This window comes from Bos taurus, chromosome 11 (genome assembly GCF_002263795.3).
Source record: "Bos taurus isolate L1 Dominette 01449 registration number 42190680 breed Hereford chromosome 11, ARS-UCD2.0, whole genome shotgun sequence".
NCBI lineage: Eukaryota > Metazoa > Chordata > Mammalia > Artiodactyla > Bovidae > Bos > Bos taurus.
In genome coordinates this window covers 36,196,932-36,216,663 of record NC_037338.1, presented here as the reverse complement: position 1 = coordinate 36,216,663, position 19,732 = coordinate 36,196,932, and the positions used below count along the sequence as shown (strand labels likewise).

The 19,732-nt window shown below is 43.1% G+C and overlaps 2 pseudogenes; both read left to right on the top strand.

Moving 5' to 3' along the window:
* The first annotated feature begins 1,528 nt into the window (after nucleotides 1-1,528).
* On the top strand, nucleotides 1,529-3,057 carry LOC781337 (probable D-tyrosyl-tRNA(Tyr) deacylase 2 pseudogene; annotated as a pseudogene).
* Nucleotides 3,058-15,253: 12,196 nt separating this feature from the next.
* Nucleotides 15,254-15,977, top strand: LOC782033 (E3 ubiquitin-protein ligase RNF185-like; annotated as a pseudogene).
* The last annotated feature ends 3,755 nt before the right edge of the window (nucleotides 15,978-19,732 follow it).

Sequence of the window (19,732 nt, the reverse complement as noted above, 5' to 3'; positions counted from 1 at the left end):
TTCAACCCCCTCAGACTGTTACAACTCCCCTCCAGCCTGAAGAATTGACATGGACCCCACCACTTGTCTCCTCTTCTGCCATGCTCATCCTCTTTTAATGTATTCTGGCTACAGGGGACTGAGGTCACGGGAGACCTGCAGCAGGGGTGTTCAGGAGAAGGAGAATGCTCTTTCAGTAAGCACCTCAGTTAGTTTCCCTAGAAACAACTGAGAGGGCAGGAGATGGGAAGAAAAAGAGGACAGAATAGATGCTGGAAGGGAAGGTAAGAGAAGAACTGAAATGGAGGTAGGAGTCAGCTCGTAGTGCTCTCTGGCCTGATGGGAGTGGGAGTGAAGTTATATGAGGGGCAGGGAACTAACTGTGTTAAGGATGATTGCTGGATGCATGTGTTCCCCTCTTTCTGTGGCTAATCTATGTAAGTGAAAGCAAGTGTACCAGTCTCAAGTTATTGCAGATCTTAGGATCTTCTGATGAGTGAGAGGCAGCCATGAGCAGCAGGTGCCTCCCAGAATTTGCCACCACGTTTGGGGGTGTATAACCATATGGGGATTGGAGGCAGAGCTCTAGACGATGGGTGTTGCCTCTTTCAGCATTTCAGTTACTTCATCTCTGGGCAAGATAATCATTTTGGCTTCTAACTAGTATTTGTTTTCTATTTTTCTTCTTCCTTTTAAGCAGGTTTCTAGGCCTTTAGTGAGTCTGGGAATCAAAGATTCAGAAAATTTTGGCTGTGTGAAAATAGAAGCTGCTGGAAGTCAGTGTCTCTTTCTTCTTTTGGAATAGCTAAACCAAAGAACCAGATTATACCTTGTGTTCTCAACAGGGAAGGGAGAGAGGGGGGAGAGGTTTCCAGAACCTGAGATGCTTTACCTTTATTACAAACCCATGCTTGGCTTCATGGTGGCACCCGGGAAAGTTGCAGTGGCTCAGAGGGGATGCCACAAATGCAGCCTGTGAGGTGGGACTCGAGGCACCAGGAGTCTAATAGAAGCAGAGGGCCACCATATCTCCAGGGACCACAGCGGGCTTGCTCAGTGAGGATGACAGGATAGCCAAGATAAGCTAAATGTCAGTTCCCGCCTCTGTTTATTTTTGAGGATCACACATTGCCAATAATGTCTTAGTGAATTTCCCCCTGGCCTGGCAAGGTGGAGATTGGGAGTCAGAATGAAATTGATTAAAACAAATGAAAGAAATGTGTATTTCTTGCAAGTCCAAGATTTCATATCCACTGAGCTTATAATTCTTTTTGCATCTCAGAAATGAAGATGACATTTCCCCTTGTCACATGGAGGAGATATAGTTACTCTGAAGGTGGAAGTGGAAATGATAAGGACTGTAAGTTCTGTGAGGGCAGGGATCTAATCTGTAAGTCTTCAGTAAGCAGGTATTGAATATGTGATAAGTGAATAAATAAACCAAATATAAACAGTTATTTTTGCTTGACAGGTGTAGGTAGAAAAACTGGGAGAGAGACCCTCCCTGAGCGTAGAGGGCTGGCCTGTGCGGCACGAGGCCGGAACCCGTGGGATATCCACGCAGCTTGAGCTATGGCTGACAGTGGCAGAACGCCTCAGGCCCGGGCTCTCCTGCAGCAGTGCCTGCACGCCCGGCTGCAAGTACGCCCGGCCGAGGGGGACGTCGAGGCCGAATGGGTGGAGGTTCAAAGAGGATTAGCGATCTACGTGTGCTTTTTCAAGGGAGCTGATAAAGAACTTCTTCCCAAAATGGTTAATACACTGTTAAATGTGAAATTAAGTGAAACAGAAAATGGCAAGCACGTCTCTATATTGGATCTACCTGGCAACATTCTTATCATCCCTCAAGCCACCCTTGGGGGTAGAGTAAAAGGAAGAAGCATGCAGTATCACTGTAACTCTGGAAAAGAAGAGGGATTAGAACTTTATTCCCAATTTGTGAATCTCTGTAAAAAAGAATTAGCTGCTAATAGCAAGTGTGCTGAAGCTGGGGTTGTTGTGAAACACGGTACTTACGGCAATAGGCAGGTGTTAAAGCTCGACACCAATGGACCGTACACACACCTAATTGAGTTTTGAAAGTTTCGACAGCCGTAATTAGATTCCCTAGCCCCTTCTTCTGGAGAAGGCAATGGCACCCCACTCCAGTACTCTTGCCTGGAAAATCCCACGGACAGAGGAGCCTGGTGGGCTGCAGTCCATGTGGTCCTAAGAGTCGGACACGACTGAGCGACTTCCCTTTCACTTTTCACTTTCATGCATTGGAGAAGGAAATGGCAACCCACTCCAGTGTTCTTGCCTGGAGAATCCCGGGGACGGGGGAGCCTGGTGGGCTTCCGTCAATGGGGTTGCACAGAGTCGGACACGACTGAAGCAACTTAGCAGCAGCAGCAGCAGCCCCTTCTTCTTGAGTACACGAATCTGCAGCATTTTTAGATAAGAAAATCCTGGGTTCCATCCACAACTCTGCAGCCTCCTAATTAGATGACCTTGCCAGTCACCTAACTGTGGATCTCAGTTACCTTCCATCCCACTTTCCCCTACACTGACACTCAGAAACTTGAAATATCCTCTCTTCACTTTATGGTCATTGATAAGAACATGGAAGTGTTCCTAGAGAGTTGTATTTTTGCTTTTTGCTGTGAAGCATTTTGTACAGTCAAGAAAAATATATTTCTTATGCCCTCAAATATATGTGGTACGTAATAAAAATCACTATTTGTGTTAAAACTAGGTAAAACCCAGCACAAACCAATTATAATTTTGTCAAATTTGTTTTAATTTTCAGATTTCCATATTTTGAATAAAAGAATATGCATTTACTATGCTTCTAATACTATGAAAATGTAATGCAGAAATGTTATTGTGCATTTTAATATTACTTCCCAAGAATATCCAAGTGCTTTAAGTTAAGAATCTTTAGTTGATATAGGAACAGGGGATGGGGGACTAAAAGTTGTTTTTGTTTAATATTCTTGGTTAATATTCTGTTTCTCAGTTTTTTACCAAAACAGTGTGTGTCATATTGTTTGTCTTTGGTTTTTAAAAGTTACTGTTTAATTAAATTAGTGTTCATAATTTTTTTAGGAAGTTCTTTTCTTGTTGATTTAGATTGCTATATAATAGGAATAAAAAGGGAAGCTTTCTGCTGGAATTACTTGAAAACAAGTTGATTTGTTTATTTCTGTTTTATTGACTTAGTGATTTGGACCCAGTGTCATTTTTTCTTTTAGTGTATTTTTGTGTCTTCCCCTCTCAAAATTTATATGTTGAAGTCTCCCAAGTCTCCTAATGGTATTTGCAGATGGGGCCTTTGGAAGGTAATCAGGGTTAATAGATCATGAGAGTGGGTGTCCTCATGATGGGATTAGTGTCCTCATAAGAAGAAACACCAAAGATTTTACTCACCCTTTCTCTTCCGGCCATGTGAAGATTCAGTGAGAAGGGGGCCTTTTACAAACGAGGAAGAGAACCTTTACCAGAAACTGACCATGCTGGTGCCCTGATCTTGAACTTCTAGCCTGCAGAACTATAAGAAAATAAATTTCTGTTGTTTAAAAAAAAAAAAAAAAACTGGGAGATGTACTGGCTCATTCTTCATGTGAGGTGACATCACCCTCTATTTCTGTGGCCACTTTAGTCCTGATTACTTTCAGCTCACACACCCCACAGACGACCACCACAGTGGACCACCCAGAGGCTGGAGAATGTCCTCTGTGGTCCGCCTAATAACAGTCTGCCCTGACACTGGAGAGTCAGAGTCGGAGAAGGCAGACACATGCAGTGGCCTTTCTTTAGCCTTGCTGACTTGTCATCAGGCCTATTGCCTAATTTCCCTTAGGCTGCTCCAGGTTCTTTTTAGATACATGATCTAGGAGTTACACACCTGCCTGATCAATAACCCCAGGTATCAGAAGAAGTCATATCCTATCCCAAGCCCCTCACCAGCGACACAGCCTGTTTTGGGCTCAGCGCCTCTGTAGCTGGCACAGAAGCAGCCTTTTATTTCTTGTTGACCGCTCCCATTTTCCAACTTCATGGTGCAGAAAGCCCTGATTCAAGCCATTTTCCCTATTAACACTACCTGTGCATGAATGCCTCATTGCTTTCCAAATGTCAAACTCTAATAGAATAATAGGCTTTAACCTAGAGCAGACAGCAAGGCTGATCAGGTGTTAAAGAAGGATTATTAATGAAAATGAGAAAAACAACATATTTAAGAGACAGAGTCAAACGAAGAGAACAGTGGGATGGCAGTTTCCTACTGCTCGAGGGAAGCAGCTGTGAAGGCACAGCGTCTGCTTTCACAACAGCCATGGGGATGCTCTGTCTCGGGGAGTAATGAAGATTGCACCTTTCATCACAGGGGGGCAGCAAATTTCCTGAACATTAGCTCCTTGCTTCTCACTGAGTCCCTGAGACAGATGTCACAGAGGGTGGGGAGAGATGCTGGCAGGAAGCTGTGTTCTGGAACTACCAAGAATGTGGGCTTGAAAAGTGAAGTGGAAAGTCGGAGTGATTGCAAGTTGCTCTGGGACCAAAAAGGCCCAGAACAGACTGAGGACCATGAGAGCAGAGCTGAGCAGAAAAAGCCCCACTTCAGTGCTGAAAGCAAGGATAAGTGAGTTTGTCTGACACGCTTTCCGGGGGTGGGTATCTAAGGAAAATTCCTTCATTTAAGGAAAGTTCGCTCCTTCTGGTCCTGGTTTTACTGGGACAAGAGTAGCTGTTCTTCCTCCCTCAGGTAGTGGCCATGACTCAGTAATTCATGTGATAAAAGTGCCCTCAGATTGAATTGTAGATTTTATCCGTTAACATTTATTTAACGGTTTACTTAGTACTTTTGCACTGTGATGTGGGAGACACTATGTTTCAGGCAAAGATACGTGAACAAGTCTTTTGAATCTACATGATGACACAGTTGGACAGGCAATGCCCTGCCCTACAAGATGACTCAGTTTTCTATCTGGGGAAATAGGTGAATGGTGACAAATCTCCATTTAAAGAGCAATTTAAATTTAGAATTATGAGACTTCAGAGGAAGAAGAGCTCACTTCTGGCTTGAGAGCCTAATGGAAAGCTGCCCTTGGAAATAGGGGTCAGGAAAGCTAAGACTCAAGACTGGGCAGATAGGGTGGAGGTGGCATTCAGAAATAAGGATGAGAACAACATGGAATGGAAAAGGCCAAGTGATGTTCAGAGAGTGGAGGGTATCCCACGTGTGTGGAGTGAAGGGTGCATGTGGGGTGGGTGTAAGATGAAGCTGGAGTGTGAAGAAGCAGTGTGAGAATGAGGGTCAGAGAAGCCAGGCAGAGAAGTGGAAAAAGGCCCCATTTGAAGCTAATGGGACCTTGGTCAAAGGAGTCTTTTCAGTGACTTGATTTTGTTGGATGGTATAGGGTGGATTAAAGCAAAGAAAGATGGGAAAGCACTGTTAGGAGATTTCTGGAATAATCCAGATGTGATATATAAGAGCTGGACTAGGTTGATGATAAGGAAATGAAAAGTGAAAGTGAAAGTGAAATTCACTCAGTCATGTCTCACTCTTTGCAACCCCATGGACTATACAGTCCATGAAATTCTCCAGGTCAGAATAACTGGAGTGGGTAGCCTACCCTTTCTCCAGGGGGATCTTCCCAACCCAGGGATTGAACCCAGGTCTCCCACATTGCAGGCTGAGCCACTAGGAAAGCCCACTTTTGAAAAGAAAGGAAAAAAGGCAAGAAGTTGAAAGAAAGAAAACTCATTAGGTACCATTGGATATAATGATCCAAGGAGAGAAGAAGGTCAAGAATAGGAAGGAGAGGGGTTAGGAATAAGCCTGAAGACAGGAGCTGGAGTGGGACTCAGAAGGGTCTTGGGCCATCCTCTAGTGCCAGGCTTCATTCATTAGGTATGTGGAACATGTGAACATTCAAGTAAGATGAAGATGGGATCCACTTTGTGTTTTAGGAGGATTTCTGTCTAGGCTGGAGTTCAGAAAACCTGGTGGCAGAGAGAACTGTCAAAGATTTTATAATCTATTGTTCAGATAAAAAATTATGGGATATGATCAAGGATAACAGAAAAGGAGTTATTTTTAAATTAGAATGTAGAGGGGAAGAGAGAGAGGTACTGAAGATGACTCAGTTTTCTATCTGGGGAAATAGGTGAATGGTGACATATATTACTGGAAACCAGGGAAACAGGCAAGGAACGGCTTTGTGGAGGGTGGTGAGTGGTTCAGCTTTGGACAGGCTGAGTAGGAAGCAATATTAGGACATAGAGGTAAAGATATTTGCAAAGTAGTTGGAAATAAAAACCAAGAGCTTACTAGAGAGACATAGGAAATGAAAATGGATTTGTGAGTGAGCTGCAGAGGTGTGTAAGTTGCAGCAGAACTTAGAATATAATAATTGGATCAAGGATGGGCTCCTGGGTTAACTTCAACCATTATGAAGCATTTTATAGTCTTGGTAGAGTTCTAATAGCTGCTATATCTTTTGGTCATTAGAGCTCTGCCAGGTAGGTGGTCAGAGTTGCATTATAGGCTGAGAGTTTTGGCAGGGCAATCACAAAGATGGGGAGACCCAGTGGCTTGTTATCCTATTTTGTGGAGAAAATTTGTCCGTTTTTATTTATTATTTCTTTATTGCTAATGGGTCTTTGGAGGAAACATTCTCCTCTCTACTCTTTGAGCTGAACTTTTTATCTGAACAGATCACCAGGAGAAAATTTTCTTTTAGAAGACAAAGGGCCATGAAGTGGATAAGATATATGTTGTATTAGTCAGGAATGATTTCAGCAGCAGGTAACTTAAAGAGGTTAAAAAAATAGCAATTTGTGTTTCTTATATAATGAGAAATCTGAATAGGTGTTGGTTCAGTGGTTCAGTGATGTTGGCTCTACTGTTTCTAACTTTCTTGGCTTTTACCTTGTGGTTGTTAAGTGGTTTCCATACTCTTGAGTATGAGGTCCACCTTCAAGGCAGGAGAAAGGAAGGGTGATACCTATACTGATTTATTTTTAATCAAGAAAGCAGAAACCTAACCATAAACGCTATAGAATGCTCTTACTTTTTGTTGCTCAAAACTGTGTCATGCCTTCACTTCGAGCTTCTCAGTGTTTAGAAAAGTGAGTCTTTCATTTTCCAGCCTCTATACTAGAGCCAGGCAAGAACTAAGGAACTGGGAAATGACGTTTGGTTGGCCAACCATATCACCTATCATGCTGCTTTGTCTCTAGCACAGTGTTTACTATGATTGTAAGAACTGCAACCATAAAAACAACAGAGCAGTGAAAATACCCCTGGTTATTTTATAGCATGTTTCACTTAAATTTTTTTTTCAATGACATGTTCCAAAAATGTCATTCTTTCCTTACAATTCTAGGAGGCTGGTATTCTTTGATAGAGGTGGAAATTGAGTCCAGGTATGGCCGGATGGCTTGCCTGTGTCCTCAAGTTGGTTGGTAGCAGAACTGGAAGGATCTGATTCTGGTCACCTGCCCATGGGAGCAGGGCAAAATTGATCAGAACAAAGACCTCAAGTCTCCTGACCACCCCCATCCCAAAGCACTCGCCATTGAACCACAAGGCCTTTTGTCCAAATGCTTATTATTCCGAGTTCTGATTTCTTCATATCTTTACAGATGGGTTAAAATTTGTGCTTGGAGTTTCAGGATGTCCTTCGGGGCTTCCCACACTGTCCTTGGTCATAGATATGTATGGACAGTAAGAGGCTGGAGAAACACTGCTGAGTCCTTTTCCTCTTTGTGATTATAATTTTCCCTCCTACTTTCCCTTATGGCTGAATAGAAGTAGGTTGAGAGACAAAAAGGACTTTATTAATCATAAAATATAATAAAGTATCTAGGAAACTTGAAAAGTAGGAATTGTAAATAAACAGCAACAAAAAGCACACATATAACTATAACCCAACTGCTGGTCACCCAGATGTCCTGAGATTCTCCAGGAGGCCAGGATCACTCTGCTAATAAGTGAAGTGAAAGTCGCTCAATTGTGTCCAACTCTTTGTGACCCCATGGACTGTGTAGCACACTAGGACCCTCTGTCCATGGAATTCTCCAGGCAAGAAAACTGGAGTGGGTGGCTATTCCCTTCTCCAGGGGATCTTCCTGACCCAAGGATCGAACCCAGTTTTCCTGCATTGCAGGTAAGTTCTTTTTACCATTTGAGCCAATTAAATTGGTCTGCAAACCCCAGACCATGAGTAGTGAGATACTGTTCCCTCTTCATATCTCCTGAAATTCCTACAGGAGGGACATATATTTTTCCAGTGAGCTCCTGTTCTAGTTTTTCTCCTTTTGCTTAATTATTTCAGTTTATGATCTATTTCACCAAAAATGAGTAGGCATATATCAAGCAGTGCTGTACTTGTGCTCAGTCTCTCAGCTGTGTCTGACTCTTGCAACCCCATGGACTGTAGTCTGCCAGGCTCCTCTGTCCATGGGAATTCTCTAGGCAAGATACTGGAGTGGGTTGCCATGCCCTCCTCCCTTCCCAACCCAGAGATTGAACCCAGGTCTCCTGCATTGCAGACAGATTCTTTACCTTCTGAGCCACCAGGGAAGCCCATACCAAACACTGTGTAACCGTATTTTGAATCTTATCACTTTGTGCTGGTTGCTGTTCTAATTCTTTCTTTTTCTCAAAGTATCACCTACATGTGGCTGTGTATGTTTCAGACTTCACAGGTCTGAAGCTTCAGGGTCTTGCTGGGAATTCCCAGAGCTGGGACTAGGCTGAGGTCAGTGCTGCACAACCCTGAAATTTTGCATCCTAGGTGCCTCTCTTACCATACCCTAGTCTGGCTCTGAGGATGACATTCTATCACAGAAAAGCAAACAACTTAGGACTGAGTGATAAACATTTCTGTGCTTTAAATATCCAAGTTGTCCATCTCCAGAGTGATTATCGACTATCTCCTGTGCAGAGTCTGGGCTACCTTTCTTTTGAACCCTCTCTGTGACTCATTCCTTATTATTGTTTAGAATGCTACCCTCCCCTGCCCCCTTCTTTGCCTTATATTTCCCTTTAGCTCTTCGAGCCTGTACCCCCAAATACTTTAGCCTTCATTTGTAAGAGGCTATTGAAAGTTCTGGCTAAACAAAGACCTTGTCCTACCTAAGAAGAACTCTGGTGCAATCCTTAACTGCAGACTGTCAGGCTACAGAGAAGTGGCAGATCAACATACCTGGACCAAGTCTCTGAAGGTGATAAAAGTCTGCAATCAGCTGACCACACTCTGAAGGAGACCTTCCCAGTAGGAAGTACGGCTGTGAGGTGGACAAAGTCATGACCTTGAAGCCGATAAGCCGCGGTGGTGGAACTGGGTACATGCTTGCAACATACAGATCATGTGAATTTGAACCAGTCTCTTAACTGCCTTGAGTCTCAGTTTACTTATCTGGAAATAGTGTGGCGATTATATGAGATAATGCCTATGATGTTGTTTTTTTAAACTATACAGTGCCTGAGAATAGTGTGATTATTATAACAACAATAAAAATGAAGACAGGCTCAGGAACACTTGTTAAAGCAGATTTCTTATTATCTAGACACAGCTCATAGAGCTGGGTGACATGAGGAGCCGGACTGAGGTAAGGTACCAGATGCGATGGGCAGCAAAGCCCTGGACCAGGAGGGGAGCCCAGCAAGTTTTCTGCTCAATGACTTACTGCAGGAGGTCACCCCTCACAGAGCTCCACTCTCAGAAGTTTCAATTAGGAAGGGACTGAAGAGGCAAATCCAGTTAATGACTAATTGCTCAAAGTGACAGAAGAATTTTGACCACACTCCTAATAATGACTTAAGAGACAATTTGGTACATGGACAAGGGGGTCGAAGCAGCCTGAGGAAAACACACAAAAACCTCTTCTCTCTTGAGGGTCTGTCTCTCATTCAAGGGTATTTTGAAAGCACCCCTTGATTGGGAGTCTGTTGAGACTTGGCTGCAGAAATAATGTTCAGGACTCCCTTTGCGTCCTGTGTGTGAATTTAATTCTCAATGTCAGCCAGAGAACAGGGTGAAATTCTCTGCAGTATTTAGTGCTAGTGCTGGGAAAATGGTTGCCATTTGGCTCTGTTACTTTCCTTTTATTTATAGGAGGATATCATACATTTTAAAACAAATGCTTTGCCTATTATGACATCTCTTCTTTATTGGCTGATTGAAAACATGGAAAATTATAGCTAAAAATTCTATCCTAGTAGTTCAAATCAGAGGAGCTATATCACAAAAAATTAATGAAGCAAATACCATTGTTGGGAGTTAGGGTGGGAACATAGCTTCTTGCATGATGGAGGTATTCTTTAGAACTGCACGTTCAAAGAACAATAGAAATTACCCTCACTTTCCTCTGAGTTGTGCAGGAGAGTCTCAGCAAGCAGTGGCTTGCTGAAATGAGGAAGAGATTTTTCCATTGTTCTAGTTTTTTTTTCCAGAAGTTTCTAACTAGAAATATCTGGGAAAATTATTTCTGAAATAACAAAACAAGGCACACATCTTATTAATTAATAACCAATGAAAAAATTTAAATGAACAAAAATCCTGAATTAAGACAGTGAGATAAAATATTAATCTTCTAGTTGTCTTAATTCAAAGTTTCTTAACAGTAGTAATTAAATGCTATTTTAATTAATGCAGAATAATTCATTTTTTCATGTCGCTGGGAAAACCTATTGGCCTGTTTGCAATGAAAGGCACTGATGTATGCTCTAAATATCCCCAGGTCCAAATGCAGGAAGGAGGAACATTCCCATTTGTGGTTCAGGACTTAATAAGTGAGGCAAAATTCCTTTATCATTCATGGGGAATTGAAGTGTAAATTTTTAAAAATCACAGTAGCAGAAGAGTCAAATACATTTTCCACGGTCAGCCCTGCTTTATAATTAGGATGCTATACTTCAGTTGCAGTACATTTTCAATAAGTGGGACTGAATTTTAGAGAACTGGTACAATTTATCAGATGATGCTTACAGCTGTGATTCAGTAAAATGTCTGCATGTAGAGGAACTGCAAATACTGCTAGAATCGAGTCCTTGTGACTTAAGAATATTACATCATTTTGACTGTAAATGTTGATATCAGTGGGTTACGATGTCTGTAATTCACTTTAAATACTTCAGCATAGATTGGATAACATTAAGAATGTTTGAATTAGTTTAAGCCACATTTTAAAGGGAACCAGTTGACCTATCAAAAGTTCATGTTCCAGGAGTGATTTTAATTAAGAATTCATCAGAAAAGCCATACTCCATATGAGGCTACTGGGGCCTTCTGTGATACTTATGATTTGGTCAACTCCAGAGATTGTGCTACTTCCATGTGCATAGAAGGGAATTAGATAACCCTTAAGCATCTAAAAAATGTTAGCTGTTCTAACCTACCAACCTAATGGTTGTATACATTGAATTGGCCTGAGCCGTGTTCTCAGTCATGAGCTCTTCTTAGATGATGGTCACGCTCTTTCTGTGATCCATGATGGTGCTGACCTGTGGTTTGCGCTCAGTGCAGAGTTGTTGAATTAGTGAGTGCATTAATTTTTGCTTGGCACTTTTGTTTTAGGTGAGTTATTTCCTGGGGTCCTGACGTACTTATCATTTAGCTATCAGTGTGAAAATGGAAACTAGGTAGACGTATGGCTTAACAATTATGCAAATTTATAGTACTGGTAGGTAATATTGTCATAAATTTAGCACTGATGTCCAGTTAAAGTCTGCTTGATATCAGGAGTAGAAAAATGAAACCAACTATTATGAACATTGTTTACAAACTATTTTTATGTCTGACATTGCTTGATTTAGTCAGTATGACTTGGAGGTAAATTTTAATTTTGGAGGTAAGCTAACCTTCATTGTGGATAATCCACTGAAGATAGTTGAGGCAATCAATCACTGGTTGTAACTGGGAAAATGACACTGAATCTGTCCCTCTTTTTTTCTTTTTCAGCTTTTCTTCTCTCTGTTTTCCTCTCTAGCCCTTCCCATTACAACGAATTTTATTGTTCTAATATCTGTCTTGTCCTTTGAAAATTAAGCAAATATTTTAGAAGCCACTCTTCTGTACAAAGCACTGTGCTAGTTGCCTAGGAGGCACAGGGATGGAAAAGGCACAGTCCCTGGCCCCTCGGTCACATGGAAGAAATAAGGGAAAACTTTTTCTTTTGGGGGAAATCATGGGACAATTCATTTGATCTGGACCTTTAAGGACAGGTAGGGGCTTCTTGGATGATGGTAAGAGCTTCCTGGTAGAGAGAAGTGGGTGAATTGAGAATTACAGAGGGGGAATGTTCTGGGTGTGTTTGCATAAAGGTAAATAGTCTAAAGTCAGGTCTCCAGGAGGGGGTGGTGGGTGTCATGTTCATGTATAACTGTCCATGTTTTCAGTCAATAAAGAAGAGATGCCACAGTAGGCAAAGCACTTGTTTTAAAGTGTATTGATATCCTCTCATAAATAAAAGGAAAATAACAGCGCTACGTGGCAACCCAGAACGAGCCCTGAATTCTGCATAGAACTCCACCCTACTCTTTGGCTGACACTGAGAATTAAATCCACGCACAGGGCACAAACAAAGGGAGTCCTGAGAATTATTCCTTTTTAAAAAAAATAATTTGATTATTTATTTATGGCTGTGCTGGGTCTTTGCTGCTTCATGGGCTTTTCTCTAGTTGCAGCAAGCAGAGACTACTCTGTAGTTGTGGTGTGCAGGCTTCTCATTGCAGTGGCTTCTCTTGTTGCAGAGCACAGGTTCTAGGACACTCAGGCTTCAGTAGTTGCAGTCCCCAGGCTCTAGAGCACAGGCTGTATAGTTGTGGTGCAAGAGCTTAGTTGCTACTTGGTGTGTGGGATCTTCACCGACCAGGGATTGAACCTGTGTCTCCTGTATTGGCAGGTGGATTCTTAACCACTAAGCCAACAGGGAAGTCCCCTGAACATTATTTCTGCAGCTATGTCTCAACAGACTCCCAGTCAAGGTGTGCTTTCAAAATGCCTTTGAATGAGAGACAGACCCTCAAGAGAGAAGAGGTTTTTGTGTGTTTTCCTTAGGCTGCTTCTACCCCCTTGACCATGTACCGAATGGTCTCTTAATTGATCATTAGGAGTGTGGTTGAAATTTGTCTATCACTTTGAACCATTAGTCATTAATTGGACTTGCCTCTTTAGCCCCTTCCCAATTGATACTCTTGAGAGTGGAGCTCTGTGAAGGGTGACCTCCTATAGCAATTCGTTGAGCAGAAAACATGGTGGGCTTCCCTACTGGAGGAGAGCTTCAGTGCCCACCACACCTCAGGTACCTCACCTCAGTCCAGTTCTATATTTACCGTGTCCATGGGTTTTCTTCTTCCTGTTTATTATGGCTGTGGTCACAAAGATCTGAAAAAGGGCAGTAGAAGATGAACCAGTTGAGATGGGCAGTAGTGGGTGTAATAATGCTCATGCTATGCTGAGGAACTTGAGTTTCAATTTGTAGGTGAAGGGGAGCCAGTGAAGAGTTCTGCTTGCAGGATGGCAGATGCATTGCTGAGGGGACAGTATGAACTTGGGAGCCTGCTTGGCGTTGAATCCAGGCTTTACCGGTTACTATGGTGTGACCTTGGCAAGTCACTTAGCCCTTCCTGTGCCTTTATAAATAGTACCTCTTCCCTAAGGTTTGCTGTGAATATTAAACAAGATAATACATGCAATGAGGCTTCCCAGGTGGCATGAGTGGTAAAGAATCTGCCTGCCAATGCAGGAGATACAAGAGACCCAGATTTGATCCCTGAGTCGGGAATATCCTCTGCAGAAGGGCATGGCAACCCACTCCAGTATTCTCGCCTAGAGAATCCCATGGATAAAAGAGCCTGGAAGGCCATAGTCCATGGGGCCCCAAAGAATCAGACATGACTGAGCACACACACAGGGATAGACAGGATACATGGAATGAACTAGAATTCTGTCTAGCTCATGAGCGCTCAGTAAATATTAGCATCAACATGCTTTATATACTCATGCATGTTCTTCAGTGGTGTGTATAGACAGGCATAGATGAACACAATTTAGTCCTTGTGATAAAATGGGGACAGGCTGGGCTAGGGTTATGTTGCATAACTCCAGGGGCCTCTGAACAAGTAAATGATCTGAGCAGGCCTCGTGCTAAGGCCATTTGGCTCCAAGTCCCCTGCTCTTTCTCTGGCATCACTGTTGCCCTAGCAACAATAAGACCTTCTCTCCTCAATGATAGCTCTAAATATTTCTGAATGATGGCATGTTCTGGCTTTTTTAAAAGATAAATACATTAGGAGACCCTAGGGATTATATCAAAGCAAAGATTTCTTTTCAGCACCTAAGGATGGGTACTAGTCATTCAAAAGTTTTCAAGAGAGGCAAGGGTATGCATATATATATATATATATATATATATATATATATATATATATCCCCAGCTCCTGTTAAAATTACCTTGAATTTTGGAAGATTTTGTTCACGTTTCGGACCTCCTTTCCCTGAGGTGCTATTCTGGATGGTCAAGTGATGAGCAGGAGGTTTCAAAAGAAAGAATGGTATATTTCAGGTGTGCTGCTTAATGATGTTCAAAAGAAGCTATTGTAAGTGATTGGAATGTGAACCCACGGGCAGGGTGCATTTTAATTTCCATTTAAAGTGGGGAGCAAGCCTGTGGGGAGCCAGCCTGACCTCATTTAGCTGGCGAAAGGTAGGTATGTGCATAGCTAATAATGAAAGTCTCTTCCATCTGTAAAGGGCTTTATGCTTCGAAAATGTCTTTGACACACTTCATTATATTTCGATCCTCCCAATAGTTCTAAGGAGGCCAGAATTATTCTCTTTTTGGACACATGGAAAATGAGACTCAGAAAAACGCAGCAATGAGCCCAGTGTCACCAGGTTGTCCACGATCACATGGACACAACTGAAGCTCCAGAGGTCACGTCTGGTGCTGTTTCTCTTACAGTGAATCCACCCATGAGATAAGGTGGAATTCCCCCTTTTAAAGTCAAAATTAAATCATTATTATACCAGATATCACTTCTGACTGCGCTGTGAATTCATGGCCCAGACAAGCAAAACACTTCATTTCTCGGGATCTTAAAATACTCTTTTGAAGGATCTCAGAGGAGCCTAAATTTCCCCCATATATTAAAATTGTGTGATTCGGGCTCTGCATCAGTTAACCAGAGTCTGTGTTGGTTGGGATCCGAGGTTTGGCCAGACAGACTGATCCAGGATTTCTCTGGGGAGAAACTCCACTCCAAGCTTGCTGACAGCCGAGGATGTTGAGCAAGGGGTCCTTGGCCTATGCGTCCCCTGAGAACTTGAGTGCTGGGGGCCCAGGGGCAGCAGCAATGGTGCTGGTGAGAGCAAAGGCCAGGATGGCACCTTGGAGTGCAGCATCTGCCTGGACACAGCCATGGAGGCCACCATCAGCCTGGGCGGCCTCCTCTTCTCTTGGCCATGTTTACATCAGTGGCTGGAGACAAAACCTAACAGACAGGTGTGTCCCATTGGCAAAGCTGGCCTCAGCAACAACAAAGTCATCCTGTTCCACAGCAGGGGCAGCCCTGGGCGGCAGGCCCCCAGAGAGCAGACCCCTCCTCGCCCTCAAGGCCAGAGGCCAGAGCCGGAGAACAGAGGGGGATTCAAGGGTATGGATTTAGAGATGGTGGCTGCCAGATATATTTTGGAGTTGGGGTCTTTCCCTGTGGCATGTTTGCCACAGCATAGACCATGAACGATGGGTGGCCTCCTGCAGCTGTCCCGGGAATGCCCCAGTATGTGGACAAGCAGTTTCTTTTATGCCCCTTCCTCTTTGCAGCACTGGTGATCATGTTCTGGTTATTGATTGCCTAATGCTGGGCTCCTGGCCCACATCCACAGCAGGGCCTTTGGATTGGTGATACTTCCTTGATGTTTTGCTTCCTGGCTAATCCTGACCTTTGGAAATAGTGGGGTCAGTGACATGTCAAGGAGTCTTGCTTCTCCATCAGAGTTTTGGGACTTAAGACCAATTGAGGACCCTGGAGTATGGCCACAGACCCTGCTGTAATCTCAGGCCTTAGCATTGAGTCGTCCCTTACCAGTTATCCCGTGAAATCCTATTCCAGTGGGCTCAGCAGGTCTTGACTCTGCACAGGGAAGAGGCAGGAGGAGAACTATCAGTACAATTTCACTTGAAGTTAATATTACATAAACAAAGGGATGAACAAAATATGGAAACTTCCTTCCATCTCTTTATCCCTTGGTGAGTGGCCTCTGAAGTCAATTGTTGTTGTTCAGTCACTAAGTCATGTCTGATTCTTTGCAACCCCATGGATTGTAGCACACCCGGCTCCTCTGTCCTTCACCATCTCCCGGAGTTTGCTCAAACTCACGTCTGTTGATTTAGTGATGCCATCCAACCATCTCATCCTCTGTCACCCACTTCTCCTTCTGCCCTCAATCTTTCCCAGCTTCAGAGTCTTCCAATGAGTTGGCCCTTCCCATCAGGTGCCCAAAGGATTGTGGCACTCCTCATACAGAGGTTCCCCTTCCCCCTCCAGAAACAGACAGTGCTGTTCTGTCTTATTTCCTCCTCCTTCTCCTCAGAAGAGATGCAAGAAATTGCTGTCCTGTTAAGATCATAATTACAGCAGCCAGAGCTGGAGTCGAGTCATGAACTCACCAGAGACCTAAAGATCTTTCATTGCTTCTGGGCCATGCTCAGTGTCTTTGGCTCCAGAATTGTTTGAATGACCTCCTGATTTCCTGGCATAGATTATAGCCAAAGACATGTGGTTGCCCATCAGCTTCCCCCCAAAACTGTGCACACCTGCCTCCTGCCTGAGGACACCAATGTAGGTGACTGCCCAGGTCAGAACTGACTGTTAGGAAAGACCTGCTGTCTGGACTTAGGTGGGATTCTGAGCTTGGATGCAGGGACAACTGAGCAAGCAGCCCATCCCCAAGGCTGCAGAAGCTCCTGGTGTATTCCTTTTCCAAAGGAAACTGGGGCCCTTGTCAAGTCATCCCAACAGCATATGGAAGACCACTCTCCTCAGAAGCCAAATTGTCCTTAATGAAGAGGGAGGGACAGGAGAGACCTGCACATAACTCTGATTTTTGTATGGCTCCAAGACCCCCCACATGTGTGCTGAAACCAGAGAAACACACGACTCTAGAGCAGGCAGCCCCTGGTGGTTGGTAAAGCCAGATACAGAGCCTAGGAGCCTTAGCACGAGGATAGAATGTATTCTTCCTGTGGAAATTCTCCCCTGGAAACTTCCATGGAGTTTTTCTTGTCAAACCCTTGATTTGATTTTCAACTTCACAAGCTTGTGGCTTCCCTGGTGGCTCAGATGGTAAAGCATCTGCCTGCAGTGCAGGAGACCCAGGTTCGATTACTGCATTGGGAAGGTCCCCTGGAGAAGGGAATGGCAACCCACTCCAGTATTCTCGTCTGGAGAATTCCATGGATAGAGGAGCCTGGCAGGCTACAGTCCATAGGGTCACAAAGAGTCAGACATGACTGAGTGACTAACACTTTCACTTTTCACAAGCTTACACAGTGAAGTGAGTTAAAAAGAGAAAAAACAAATATTGTGTATTAAAGTGTGACTTTCCAGGTGGCACAGCATGGTGGTGTAGTTAAAGACTCTACCTGCCAATGCGGGAGAAAGGAGATGTGGGTTTGATCCCTGGGTCAGGAAGATTCCCTGGAGAAGGAAATTGCAACCCACTCCAGTATTCTTGCCTGGGGAATCCCATGGACAGAGGAGCAGGGCAGGCTACAGGCCATGGTGTCCCAAAGAGCTGGACATGATGGAACATAAACACATACACATTAATGCATATATATGAAGTCTAGAAAAATGGTATTGATGAATCTAACTGCAGGGAAGGGATGGAGACGAGATGTAGAAAATGGACTTGTGAATACAGTGAGGGCAGGAGAGAGTGGGACAAACGGAGAAAATAGGATTGACATATATACACTACCATGTGTAAAATAGACAGTTGCTGAATTGGCAAATAACACAGGGACCCCAGTACAGTACTCTGTGATAACCTAGAGGGGTGGGAATGGGTGGGGGAGGGAGGCTGAATAGGGAGGTGATGTGTATATAATTATGCCTGATTTGTATTGTATGGCAGAAACCAACACGACATTGTAAAGCAATTTTCCTCCAATTAAAAAAAAAAACAACAAAAACGATATTGTAACAAATTCAATAAAGACTTTCAAAATGGTACACATCAAAAAAATTTTTTTTAATTTATTTTTTCTTTTTTTCTTTTTTTTCTTTTTTTTAATTTTATTTAATTTTTAAACTTTACATAATTGTATTAGTTTTGCCAAATATCAAAATGAATCCACCACAGGTATACATGTGTTCCCCATCCTGAACCCTCCTCCCTTCTCCCTCCCCATACCATCCCTCTGGGTCGTCCCAGTGCACTAGCCCCAAGCATCCAGTATCATGCATCGAACCTGGACTGGCATCTCGTTTCATACATGATATTTTACATGTTTCAATGCCATTCTCCCAAATCTTCCCACCCTCTCCCTCGTCCCAATCATAAAATTTTTTTTAATTTTATGATTCTCTCAGTCATTTGGTTTCTGGAACACTAGGTTATATGGTTCCTTACGTAACTTCCAGGAATGACAGGGGCATTTTAATTTGCTTCCTAGGCATGGCTGACTATTTTGGATTTTGTAAGCACATCTGAAAAATTTTAAACATGTTTTCTTTTATCCCATGGTTTGTGGGAGGAGATTAGCTCAACTAATGAGGTCCATCTTTTCCCCTAATAATGTGAGTAAACTAAAGTTACGGTGCTATTAAAAATGCATTCAAATTGATTGGCAGAGATGCCTGTAGGTATAAAGAAGGGAAGGAAAAGTGGAAAGATGGAAGGAAGGAAGAAAGGAAAAACAGACTGTCCTGGTAGAAGTTATAAAATGCAAAATATATGTATTAGAACAGAAAAAGGCATCACCAAAGTACAGCAGCAGAGAGTATTAGGGAAACCTTTTAAATCCATGATTCTAGCCACTTCTCTTCATAGGCATGGATCACATACTCAAAGAGATTAGATAACTTACCCAGAGTTTATGGTGGACAATAGCAGTGCCAGGACTGGGAAAATCAGGAATCGATTTTTGAATGCTCGTTATGCCAAGGGCTTAAAAAATGTTCTCTCCCAGTGTGATGGCTTGAATTGTAACCTTCTCCCCCAATTCCAGGTTCAAGTCCTAAACCATAGTACTCCAGAATGTACTGACTTTATTTGGAGATAGGGTTTTTTATAGAAGTAATCAAGTTAAAATAAGCAATAGGGTCCTAATCCAACATGATTGGTGTTCTTATGAAAAGGGGAAATTTAGACATAGACATGGATATGGAGAGAACACCATATGAACTTGAAGATGGCCACCTACAAGCCAAGGGGAGGGGCCTGGAACAGAGCCTTCCCTCACAGCTCTTGGAAGGAACCAAGCCTGCTAACCCCTTGGCCTTAGAATTTTGGTCTCCAGAACTGTGGTACAATGTTTTTGTATTTTAAGCTACCCGGTTTGTGGTACTTTTTTATGACAGCTCTAGAAATTGATTTGGAGAAGGCAATGGCACCCCACTCCAGTACTCTTGCCTGGAAAATCCCATGGATGGAGGAAAATACTCAGATAGCGACCATGGGGTCGCTAAGAGTTGAACAAGACTCAGCGACTTCACTTTCACTTTTCACTTTCCTAACATTGGAGAAGGCAATGG